The sequence below is a fragment of the Nestor notabilis genome, unplaced genomic scaffold, assembly GCF_000696875.1.
Source record: "Nestor notabilis isolate BGI_N333 unplaced genomic scaffold, ASM69687v1 scaffold31096, whole genome shotgun sequence".
In the NCBI taxonomy this organism is placed as follows: domain Eukaryota; kingdom Metazoa; phylum Chordata; class Aves; order Psittaciformes; family Psittacidae; genus Nestor; species Nestor notabilis.
The window spans coordinates 8,028-19,570 of NW_009932918.1; the positions used below are offsets into that span (position 1 = coordinate 8,028).

Consider the following 11,543-nt stretch of genomic DNA (forward strand, 5'->3'; position numbering starts at 1 on the left):
GGTGGGAATGAGAAAGGTGTTTGTGTGCCGAGAATCACACCTCTTTTGGGAGGCACCAGTACTTACTGCTGAAGCTGTGCTAGGTTGCAGCGTCACAGAACGTTTTGGGTTGGAAGGAACCTTGAAGATCGTAAAGATCATCAAGTTCCAATTCCTCCACCATGGGCAGGCACACCTTCCACTAGACTGTGTTGCTCAAGGCCCTATCCAACCTGGTCTAGGCCTGAAGTAACGGGGCAGAGGAGTGGCTGGATAAATTGTTAAGTCTAAAGCTTGTCTTGTTTATTGTGACAGTGCTCATGAATCTGGAGTTACTTGAGTGGAGATAACAACTTTCCCCTTTTTTAGCTGAAATAGATACAAGCTTTCAGTTGCAATGTCCATAAACTAACTTCTTTCTCTCTTCGTTTGCAGTTACCTTGTCTCACATCACACAACTGGTTCTGAGTCACAACAAGCTTACAAGTAAGTATACTGCTGGTTTTGGACTTCATTACAGTCAGTTGAGCAGTACTGAAAACAGGACACTGCTAGTTTTTTGGTTTGTTTCTTTTGTTTTAAAACATCACAGTGTCAATGTTAAAGTGCTTCATCAAGAAGCTTCTTGATGAAGCACTTCATTAAAATCAAAGAGATCGAGCATGTGACTTAGCAGCCACATTCAATGTGCCTTTCCAACTTCAGTACCCATCTGCTGCATACTGGAAGATCTGTAATCTCACTCTTCTTGCCAGTTCAGCCCAAAATCTTTAACTGTATCAGAAATTATACAGTTTGCATTTTAGCAGATGAATGGTTAATTTGACTGAAGCAGGTGAAAATAAACTACAGTTCAACTATATTATATCTATAACCAAACATCTCTGAGCAAGGCCAACTGAATGCAAGGTTCAGACGCGAAAGTCAAGTAGGTCTACTTCTGTCAAAACAAAATCTGCTGAGTGTAAGTTGTCTTGCTTGTGCTACACACACCACCTTCAGTTATTAACTTGGATCCTGCTTCCCATAGTAAAGAAGCCCTTAAGTATGGTGCTGGTGAATAACATGTCGTGAGAGCACAGAAATCTTTGCAAACCAAGATGGGTTTAAAAAAATACTCAACAAACCCATAAACCAACCATAAAAACCCAACCTATTGAACTCTAAACTACTTGCCACACAAGCAGTAGAGATAGTATGTGTAATTTAAAACATATGTGTTAATGTGAAAATCTCACTTAAGGTTCTGAGCATTTGCATAGGATTAAGCATGAGGGGGAAAAAAGAATATTTTTAGATTGTAGCACATAAACACTTCTCTGGATGAAATTTATTGGGTACTAATGTGTAGCTTAAAGGGTTTGTAGTAGCAGTAGTAAATGGATAAAAATATGGATATTTTAATATATATAATTATATATACACTATCTATTAATATATATATAGTTATTAATATGGATATCACAGTGAGTGGCTGCAAGAAGTATGAATTAGTTATCCTGGGCCCTGCTTCTGATTATACAGTGTCCCATAGACTGGCATCTTGCTATTCTGTTTTTATCCCTGTTGAAGTTTTCAGAGACATCTCAATCTATTTATAAATTTGACCAGCAATTTCCAGCCACCTAATGTATAAATGATGACTGACTAAATTCATGGGCAGATTCGGGCAGGGAAAATTGTAAACATTGCTATCAAGCATACAGCTCTACTCCTGGTTTAGAAGGTGGTGTAGTTATGAATAGCTGGAAGCTGAGAGAATGTTTTGGGAGAGCATTATGTTAAGCTTGCTTTGGCCATACTGCTGCCCAGCATCTGCTGTCAGCCCCTGGTGGAGTTGGGCTATGGGGCCACCCAGCTGGTGCCTTTTGTGTTCCCTCAGGTCACTGCAGGGAGGCACCTTTCTCTGAATTTGAGCTGCTTAAAGGCTAGGCAGTTAATTGTATCCAGCCACTTCAGCTTTCTCTGCAGCTTCTGGAGGGCTGCAGGTATCTTGTTGCAGCAGCTTGTTCTGCACACCTCCATCTAATGCTTCTGGTCAGACAAGTCATCCGTAGATGGGTACCTGGTGCTGCCAGGCAGAACTTCTCTGGTGCTGATTATTTGCTCTGGAATCTTCTGTCTGAATGGCTGCTTAGTTGACACAAGGATAAAACAAGTTGTAAGCAATACTTTTGGTAAACTTGACTATTCTTTCTCTGGGATTTGTAAGAATCCTACTACTTTTGAAAACTAACAGACTTCCAAGGACTTAACTCTTCTGTGAGACACCTTAAAGTCTTAAACGTAGTTAAAGGGAGAGTTCAGCTGAACACACAACTGGCTGGGCAAATAGCAGGCATCTACCTTGCTCTGAGGAAAAGAAGAGAGGCTGAAACTCCTGCAGGGAGACTTGAGTCATGGTAAACTTGGCTGTCTGAGAACTGAGCCTGGGGAGAGTGACATGCTTCAGCATAAGCACCAGAATTAAAAGCTAAGTAACCAACCTGAGTCCTAGCTAAGTAGCTAACCTGTATTCTAGCTATGAGTCTTAGCTGTAGATTTGACTGGGGAGGATAAAGATATGGTAGTAAGAGGTGTCCAAGAAGAATATGTTCAGGTTGTCTTCATTGAAGAAAGATCTAGACTACACCATTAGTTTAAAGCAGTTTTAGTTTTCAAAATACCACCTTAAGGATTGCCACTACTGTAAAATTGCATTACACTAAATCCTAACTTTTAATTATTGCTTTCTTCTAAAGTAGTCCTTAGATCAGCAGGCTGTAAGTGTATCTGTTCTCTTAGCCACAGGATTCTGTCAGCCTTTCTAGTTGCTATGTTTGGGTTTCTTTTATGGAATGGTAAAACCACTGCTTTTCCTGAGAAGTAACTCATCAAGTCTGAATCTTACTATTCTTTCACAAATTGATGTAGACGTTTCAATAGACAGCACATATTTTTAAAAGGCTAGATTTCAAGTTCATATTCTCGTATTTGACACTGTTGACCTAATCTTTTAAGCTATGTAATTAGTTGTCTTAGCAGATTGTTCTTAAAATGACTAGGAAGCTGGTGGCAGTGACACTTGACATGCTACACTAAGGTCATATTAGCATCTTCTGCTAGTTTTCTGCCATTTAAATGAGTGTTCTGCTTGCTCTTTTTTCCCTGCTGTTTAGAGTAAATATGTCTATCTGGAAGAATAAATACATGTGAAACTGGATATGCATATTTTTATGTAACCATAGTTCATATTTTTGCCAGCAAACTCTGGTAAAAGTAAGTAAAGTTACATAAGCAAGTATGAGGACCGCACTATTAAATCCATCATACTTTTAATATTTCTGTGGCATGGCTCTTGTTAGTATTTTTAGTATGCTATTCATACTGCTAGTGCTTGTGCATTTAACTGTCTAAATCATTCCTTATCAGAAATGCTCAAATCCACATTGATTTTTCTGGCAAACATTAGGCTGGATTTTTTTCAACTCTGGTGCTCTGCTAATGGAGGAGTCTTGAACTGGCTGCTTCTGCTCTAGGGAACTTCTAAAACAGCTTAGTTTGTCCTTTGCTATTCAATGAGAACTTTTGCTGCAAAATCAGAAGCTAAACTCTAGGTGAAGCTAAATAGCTGTAATCCTGCAGTCTTTTGAGCCACTTGGTGTGTAAGTGACAAACCTGACATGATTCCACTTCTGGGTCTTCCGTGACAATCCAGTTGAAGCAGAGGGAGAAAGTGCATATTTGGGTTTGGTGTTTCTCTTAACTTAATGTGGATATGTGGGCCAGTGTCCCACATATCTGTACTGGGAGCTTTTTGTTCCATCATTTCGTGGCTTAAGCCTTTTACCCAGTATACAGCTGAGAAACAAAATAGACAGTCATGCTTAAGCTACTGGCCTGCATAGGTAGTCTGATACTAACCTGGGTGCTTTTGGACCCATTGGCTAACATCAAAATAAATGGAAGTCATGACAAATGTTCCTCAAATTTGTGGAAATTTCACATCCTGGTATAGTCACATATAATATCCTTACTGGGTATGCTGATGAAGTTTGATAATTACAATCCCCGTACTTCTTCATGAATAGGAAATGTGCTTGAAGAGCATTCAGAAGCTCGGGTTAACCTGGTAGTGCACAGAAGGGAAGATGTGGCTGGAAAGCAGGCTGAGATGTCAAAGGTAACTTCAGCATTGACAGCGGGTACAAGTGCTGGTCATCAGAATGTGCACAACTTGATGTTTTCTATTTTCACTTATTTTTGGGGATAAAGCTGTCAGTTTTTGATGACTTGTAACTCCTGTAACAGTTACTTGACTTACCCGCCTGAGATGGTTAATTGGTGGTGTAATGATCTGGGGAATCTATTTAGAGATTCTAGCTTTTGTGTCATTACCTGGTCATAACCTGGAGTCCCTGCGTGTTCCTGTTGCCAGTGGAAATACCGGTATTATATGATTTGTCCATTAGAGGTCACTGTTTAAATAGCTTTAGCAATTTCGTGGGAAGATGCTTATGCTCCTGGTAGCAATTCAGCCGACGCGGAGGTGGTGGTGGACTGCAGCTTAGGTTTTGCTATTCTCCGCCGTCTCTTTAACCTTAGGTGATCCTGTGGTCACCAGTGTCACGATATTCTTGCCCTGCCTTTAAATGTTCTCAAAAGTTGTCTGCTATTCATAACTCAGTCCTGATGATTTTTCTATCATTCTGCTCTCATGCTCTGATTCCTTACCCAATAGTATCAAATGTCTGAAAATGAGAGATCAGGAACAACTGTTTTGTTCTCAAGCCTCCCCTGTATTACCTGATCTTCAGTTCTCTGTCCTCCTCTTCCTTTCCTCTGAGCTTCTGTCCTATACTGTCTTCTGCTCTCTCCACGGCTGCTTCATTGATTCTTAAGTGTAAGTTTTTACCCATTTAGTGCTTTCCTTTTTGTAAGATGATCTCTTAGGCTTTTTGCTGCTGGTTCCCATTTCCAGGCCTGAGTTTAGTTTCTGAGTTCACTTTCTTATCCTGTCAGAATAGCTGTCTCCTACTGATCATGTTCTTTGACAGCCACGTGGTCACCCTTTATTATCCTTGTGCATTTGCCTTTTTCCAGCAGAGCAATTCAAAACTTTTCTCCTTTTTTCTTGCTCACACAGCTCATTCTTCTTTGCTCTACCATTTCCTTCTAAATTGTCTTGTTCTCCGAGTGACCAGCATAGAAGCATGTCCTGTTGTTGCTGTTAACCCTCTTGATTGTGTCCTTGATCTTACTTAACAGTAAATGCTGCAAAATCCCTTGGTGTCATTTTTATATTAGGGCATGTCCCTTATAAGTCACCTTTCTGTCTGCATAGTGTGTACCTAGATGTTGGAGGTAGTCCAGAGACAGGTAGCAACACTGCATGTGTCTGTCCTGAATTCCTTCCCAGTCTAGCTGCTTTGTCTTCTCCAGACTGCTGGCATGTGTTATGGTGGCTCCCACTGGTATTGTCTGACACTTTGCATTTTGTCTGGTTATTTATATAGTAAACTTGCTGACTTCTGGAGGGAACTAGATGCCCATGTCCTCTTTACTCTTTGTTGCTTCTCTTACTCTTCTCTACTTTTCTTCTGCCTCTGCTTCCTTCTGGTCAGTCATTCCATGCTGTTGTACTGACATGATGGACCCCAAAATGGTGCAAGTAAACTACCAATGTAGTGAAGCTAGGATTATGTCCTGCCTGACAGTGGCCTCTCAACTGTGCTTGGGAGTGGGGCTTTGAATTAACTGTAAGTCTTTCAGTTTTGTTACATGTTCTGATTTGGTTTTACTTCCTATTTCTGGTGCCAGGATCTCCAACGGGAAATAACTTTGAGTGCAGTGCACAGGGCAATGTGAGAAGGAGGGAAAAGATCCCTATACATATGCCTTACTAAATTCGTGATATCAGAGTTTGACAGAAATGTTTAAATACCTTGTTAGCTTTTTTTCTTTTCTCCCTGGATAAAAAAGCAACAAACCAAACAACAAAAAAACCCAAACCTTTGGTTTTGAGAAAATACAGATGGTAGAGAATTTTAGCATTAAACAATCAGAATTTTCGCTTTAAGAAACTTTAGAAGAATGAAGCAGAATAATTTATTAGAGTTTTGTGCTGTAATGGTATAAGGAGTGCATGCTGAAACTACCCCAATTTAGGCATAAATTAAACTGTCAAAGTTTACTGTATGGCAGCAAAGTCAGTTTTGCCTCATAAGTAAGCATATGTACTAAATGCAGCACTAGACACAAATCATTTTAATACAGTTCTTCAGAAGCTGTTATAGAATCACAGAATAATTAGGGTTGGAAAGGACCTTCAGATCTTAATAAACTTTTTTTGTAAGTCTCAATGTTTTCACACGTGTTTTAGTGCAAATTTCTTGTGTCTTCACTTATATCCCAGAAGACTTAAATAGCTGTAATTTTTTTGTGGAAGACCGATACAAATGGTATTTCCCCGTCTCTGTGTACAGGTTGTAATGTAGAATTGTTGGAAATCCTCTTGCCAGCTATAGGCTATTTTGAAATGGCATTTTCAAAGCTAATGAATGTTGCATGAGTGAACTCCCATCATTAAAAAGCTTAATTTTGTATCATCTTAATGAATTTTCTCTCTAACAAGCAAAGTAGAATTTTTTTGTTGCCAATATTGAAGGATGGAGGTGAGAAGGTAGATTTGGTCTAGGTTGTTGGGGAAAATGGACTTAGTTTTGTATGCTTGGTTTTGTGCTCTATTTTCTACGCATTCTTTTCTTCAGTCATCAGGTGTGTTGGTTTGAAGTGGATAAGGACACAGCATTTCCCTTCCAATCACTCATCATCTGGCTACCTACTCTTTCCATTGGTGCCCTGTGTCAAAAACACTGTAGTGTGAAATAAGCCCTAGGGTGAAAAGTTTCCTGATTTTTATCTAAGGATGGGAAGTTCATGGTAACGTGGTTTCTCTTGTCTAGAAGGACTATTGGTGTAGCTGGAAATGAAATGAATGGCACCTGCGATCAGCTAATGTAGGAGCACAGGGAGGACTCTGTACTGTACCATACTGGGTATAGGAAGCCTAAACAAGAAGGGATTTTAATTCATTCTCTGAGGGCTGGAAGAAGAACCTTGTGAGTGAGAATGAGCTTTTTTTTTTTTTTTTTACTGCAGCTTCTTCCTCTGTGTGTGTTTAGAGGACAGGCTGGTGTCTCTGATAAACAGTGTGAGCATGGCAGTCTGATGCTGAATGGGGGGAAGAGTCAGTTGATCCAAGTCACAATGAAAAACCAGTCCTAAGGGAGTTCTTAAAAACACTTCAGTGGTATAAAAAGTGTAAACTACTAATACTGTCCAATAAAATGAACTGAAGGTATGGACTATTTGTTAGATACACTGAGAGCAGGATTTTGTAAACAAGCACTGCTAAGCACATGAGTAGATTGGTATTCTTGAGGAAGAGGCTGAAGTGACCTTGACTTGTAAGAGGTAACCTGTAGTACCTGTTCAAGAGCTGGTGTTCAGGGCATCTTTGGTTAGTTCCTCTTGTAAACTGCAGAAAACAGACTGAATAGACTGAAGTAAAGAGAGTTGAGGAAGGGGAAGGTGAACATGGTAAACTTCAGCTGGTTTGATTTAACTAAAGCTGGCTACTGTGCAGTAGTGTGAAACTCCAAAAAGATGCTTAGACAACTTAAACACCTGAAGGAGACTCACTGAGCTTTAGTGAGACCATTTGCAATTGCATTTGGTGGAAGCCCAGTAATAAATCTCAATTTAATGCAATCAGCTAAAGTTCTTTAGTCCTGCAGAAGTTACTTTTCTTAACCATTCCCTGCTGTTGAAAGATCAACAAATACAAATGACCTGACCTGTAACAAGGGAACGTAGCCTGTGCTCTTCAACTTTTTGCATGGTATACCATGTGGAGATTTTTCCTTCCAACATAAAAGTAAAATAGCAAAGCATCTTGGCTGAACTGTGCACTCCTCAAAACAATTACTGAAGCTGAAGATGCTGTGGTTTACTACAGTACTTGCATGTCAGACTAATTCAAAAAGCTTGTGTAATACTCTGTTTTCTTCAAAATTATTTGTAGAAATGAAGAGGCATATTTATATCCACACTGTTATACCCATCTTCACTTGAACAGCATGGTTCCTTACTGCTGTGAAAAGGCTAACAAACATCAGATTTTTGTGAGCTGTTTTGGTGTGGTTTCAGTTCTTTGCTGTTAGGTGATTTATTTTCAATGTAGTAATCCCTTCCTAACCTCAGTCCCTGGTTTCTGGTATTTCTCTCCAAACTCTGAAGTGCATCTTAAGCTTTCTTCTTGGAGAAGAACAGATTTGTCCTTTGTCTTCACTAGATGTCACTTGATTCCCAGTCTCTTCTTAGCCTTTCTTGTGCTCACTAGCACTTCTTCTTATACTCTGGCTTCTAAATTAAAATTGATAAAATTGATAAATTGCCTGGTAGTACAGTAGCACATCAGTGAGCTATAATATCATTTAAACATGTTCATAAGAACATTTTCATAACTACAGTTCTTCTGTGGATAATTGCAAAAAAAGAACTCTGCTGGTTTCTGGAAGGAGCTGAAGATTAAGGTGCAAGTTTGATTTTAATGTTTTCAGTGTGAGGAAGGTGATGGAAGAAGAAGTGTTTTCCATCTTTGGAAGAGGGTGGAGGGAGGGCAAAAGTGTAAACTTGAACTACGTAATGTGTAAATCAAGTACTGTATGCTTCAGTTGGGACCAGGATTTTCTCCAGTTCACTGCCAAGTATGATATCAGCATGCCATAAATATTTAAAATGAAAACTGTTGTGTTCTCTCTCTGCTAATTCCTCTTTCATTTTGATGAAGCTGATTGCTTCTTTCTGAGTATAACAGAACCCTTGTCAAATTAATCTACACATGACTCCAGCTCTATGAGTACAGTTATAATGGATGCACAGAATGCATTATGTATTTAGTATTCTAAATTCTTCCTCCCCCATGAAATGTGAGTAACATTTCATGTCTTTGTGACCTTTAAGGGATCCTTATTCATGAAAAGTTCCTGTTGACGCTAACTGGATTAGCAAGTCTGCGAATCTGGGTTTATTATATCGTATATCCCACAGGCTTTACTTTAGGCTTAAGAAGTAGTTTTTTGCTCTTGGCAAGAAAACCTTACCTGGGATCTACAATGAACTGATAGCACTCGCAAAAGTCTGTATGGAATTCTGTTTCCTCTATATGACTCCTGACCAGCTTTTGAGTAGAGCAGTTTAATTAAAAAGTGCTGTAATCTTACAAGTCTGTTCTTTGATGAGTAGTGCTATTTTAGTAGCTCTTCTGGATAAATATTCTCTTAGACTCTTTTAGGGTTTGGAGTACTACTGAATGTCATGTTACTGGTACCACAAAATTACTTCACTAACTGAAGAAACATTATGAAAAAACAAGGATTCTGCAGCTTAAAATTTCTAAAGATGTGAATGCCAAAGAAACAAACCATATTTTAAATAATTAAAATTCTTATTTCTCTTGATGTCTTGATTCAAAACCATTGAATTCAGTGGGAGGTTTTCTGTAGCCTTACTGAGGAGACTGTAAGTTTGCTCATGCACAGTTTTATGAATGGGCAGGTATTACAGCATTTTCCAAACAGCAGTGGGACAATGTTTATTTTTAACATTCAGTGTTAAGGTATAAATGAACTAAAAAGTTTAACTCTGTTTACATACCAGGTGTTCCTCTTGTGGAGACATTTTTACTAGATCATTTCACTTGTCCAATTGGGTAGTTTATTGACTCTTGTCAGATTTTTCATCTGAACTTCCTTGTCTGAAATGTTCTATATATTTTAATTTTAAATTGTAAAGGTATGGGTCTCTTGTTAAGTGTCGTCAGAAATGTTCAATTTAATACTGGTCCCTACTAAATACAAAAACACAGACTAGATTTTATCTTTTATCTGAAAAGCAAATGGAGACTTAATCTTGCAAACATCTGAATGTGTTTACTTTTGAAGTTGTGAGAATTTCTGTTGTTTTTCTAGTGCTTCAGAGGAGCTTTAGCAGAAATAATCTTGAAGATCGTTTGCAGAAATAGAGGCTTTCTGAAGTCTGTTCATTTTTAGCTGTATGAAGGGCCCTGTCTCTACAAGAGGAATTGTTTTGAAACCTAGACAAATGACTAAAGACTGTCAGAGTGGAACCAGAGGGGGAAAAAAATGCACCTTTTTTTTTCTCCTCTTCTGTTTTCTGTGTTCTTATTCCTTTGTCAGAGGTTGAGTGTACAAAAGGAGCTGGATCTATATGTCAGTTCTTGGTAGTGGTATTAGAACCGCTTGACTTCCTGCTTTATGAGAAAGGGTTAGGTCTGAGACACTTAGCTGAAACTTGCTTCAACTGATTTAAATGTTCTTAGCATGTTGCTCTGCATGATAACTGTCTTGGATACAAGGTCAGTCTAACCCAGTATCTGTTCTCCAACAGAGGGCAACATCAGACCTCTAGTAAACACCTCTGGTCTAGTATTGGTTCTTGACGTGGAAAAAGAGCTAAGGTCCAGATCCAGCACACTTAGGAGTGATGTTATATAGGCATTGAGTAGTAGCATTTAATCCTTCTTATCTGTGTTTTGGAAATCGTATGAGAACTTTCGAACAGCTATTGCTTATGTAGGAATAAAATGTAATAACTTGCCTTCAGTGAAAAGCTGCTCTGATGGGAATATATTTTAGTGCCTAAAGAATTGCCACTAACTTCATGGCATTTTTTTTAATGCTTTCAAGTATAGCAAGTTGGCAATACTTATTTTCAGCAGTATGAACAAAGTCCTCTTATTCTCTGGTGTGCAGCGTGTGGATCCTCTCTTTCCTTCTCAACCAAGCTCTTGACAGCTACAGACTTCACCTCGATTTCATAGTGAATCACTGTATGCAATTTCCAGTATTGAACAAGGGGAAGGAAGCTGTTCCTGGTCTTGTGAAGTGAGGCTGAACATGAATGGGGCTTCACAATGTGACTGGAGCTTCACAGGAGAATGCAAAGCCATTGGGCTGCCAAATTTTACTAGCATTTGCTGAGGGGGAGTTTCGTTGTTAATGACACTGGGCAGCAGATGGTCTTAAAAGAGTTGTTAAGACACTGTAGATCGTACTGTAAATATGTGGGTGCATGGAACTGGGATGCTGACAGTTCACTCTCTCAGCTCATCATGAGAAGGTGACTCGAGTGGAATTCAGTATTGCCAGAACATGAATTTCTTGGTATTTGGCAGTCTGCTGTAGAGCTGGGAAGAATTTTGCAACATAACAGTGGAATGGTAGTCGGGATGCACTTAGCTGTGTAAGGTTCAGATCAGAAAACATTATATGCCTGGTTGATCTTGTTTGACCACTGCTCATCTTTAGACCTGAAGGTACTGAGCCTGTGCAGTTTAGCTACAAGACCAGTACAGAAGTTAATTTCAGTCTTCTGTTTTTCTTTTGAATCCAGGAGAGAATTCTTCATGTTACAGGTGAATTTGAACTGTTGAACCAGAACAGGAAAAAGTCCTCTCCCTGCCCCCACCTTACCACAAGCCTGGCCTCGACCCGCTCTTC

General features: G+C 39.2%; 1 protein-coding gene across 1 annotated transcript in view; it reads left to right on the forward strand.

Annotated features, from left to right (window-relative positions):
• Nucleotides 1-420: 420 nt before the first annotated feature.
• Nucleotides 421-11,543, forward strand: part of RSU1 (Ras suppressor protein 1) — a gene marked incomplete at its 3' end in the record, with an annotated part of 32,431 nt that continues 21,308 nt past the window's right edge. Inside the window, exon 1 of the mRNA XM_010016616.1 lies at nt 421-465. The remainder of the gene's footprint in view (nt 466-11,543) is intronic.